At 68.2% G+C, this 1,069-nt stretch overlaps 1 protein-coding gene across 1 annotated transcript in view; it reads right to left on the bottom strand.

The window, feature by feature from the left end:
• Stag1 (stromal antigen 1) overlaps positions 1 to 356 on the bottom strand; it is a gene marked incomplete in the record, with an annotated part of 394,726 nt that extends 394,370 nt beyond the window's left edge. Inside the window, 1 exon segment of the mRNA XM_013505748.1 lies at positions 48 to 356.
• Positions 357 to 1,069: the final 713 nt, after the last annotated feature.

The following is a 1,069-nucleotide window of genomic DNA, read 5'->3' as shown; positions in this document are numbered from 1 at the left end:
TCCCCCTCTTTCCCGCCCCCCGCGCCGCCGCCGCCGCCCGCGCTCACCTCAGCTGCCCATCCGGGCGCTGCCGGCCGCCGACCTAGTTTCCCCCCAAAAGTCTCCGGTGTGTTATTCCCGATGTGGGGGGGGTTTACGAGGTGGTCGCCGGGGGTTCGGAAGCGGGGGCCGCGCCTTCAACGGAGCTGCAATCCTAACCCGCCATCTGGTGGCATTTTCCACACGCCAATGGCGCCGCTGCAGACTTGGGTCCGGACCGCCCTCTGCTGGCCGCGCTGCTCACTGCCTCGCTGACGGGACGGGCCTACCCGGAAAGGGGAGGGAGCTGAGGCGCGAGCCGGGCGCCTTGGCGGGGGCGCGCGCAAACGCTCTCCTGAGGGGATTGCGCGCACGCGCACCAGCGGGGCGGGAAACGTGGCCGCTGCGTGGCGGCTCCGCCTCCGCAGGGAGAGCCTGCCCCACTCAGCCAATCGCGAGCGGCGGAGGCCTCTGTTGAGGGCGCCTTGGAAGGAGGTTCGTCGGCCGCCCGACGCGGGCGGAAGGACGGCCAAAGTGGCGCCTGCGCGTCTGCCGCGCTCGTTGCCGCCCGCCATTTTTAGAGCTTCTCGGGGAGCTGGAAGCGGCCCGCCCGCGGTTCTCCCGCCCAGGCCCCTCCCCAGGTCCGGGGCTGGCGCTTCCCGCCGGCCTCCCGCCGCCCCCGCCAGCCGCCGAGAGGCGCCCTGCGCTAACGCGAGAGAGCGGCCGCGGTAGCCTTGCTCCCGCCGGCTCTAACGGGGGCTCTGGGGGCAGCATTGTTTTCGCCATTTATTGTTGACCAGGTGCTTTCCCGAGCGATGGTGAAAACGTTTCGAGACGGGGACTTCCCGCGCCGCGGATCTAGACGGAACACTGCCCGCTGCAGGCCGACTGGCGTCGTCCTCCCTCTGAAAAGCAGATCTCTCCGTGGTTCCGGCTTTGCATAAGGCGGCAGCATTGGCTAGTTAGTGAGAAGAGTGTAGCTAGACTCAGCATTGGAAGTAGAGTTCTCCCACAGCTAAGATTACGCTCAGTGGCTGTGAAATGGACTTGA

This window comes from Chinchilla lanigera, unplaced genomic scaffold (assembly GCF_000276665.1).
Source record: "Chinchilla lanigera isolate Chin_1 unplaced genomic scaffold, ChiLan1.0 scaffold00100, whole genome shotgun sequence".
NCBI classification, from domain to species: domain Eukaryota; kingdom Metazoa; phylum Chordata; class Mammalia; order Rodentia; family Chinchillidae; genus Chinchilla; species Chinchilla lanigera.
The sequence above is the reverse complement of the archived record's forward strand: the minus strand, read 5'-3'. Positions and strand labels throughout refer to the sequence as shown.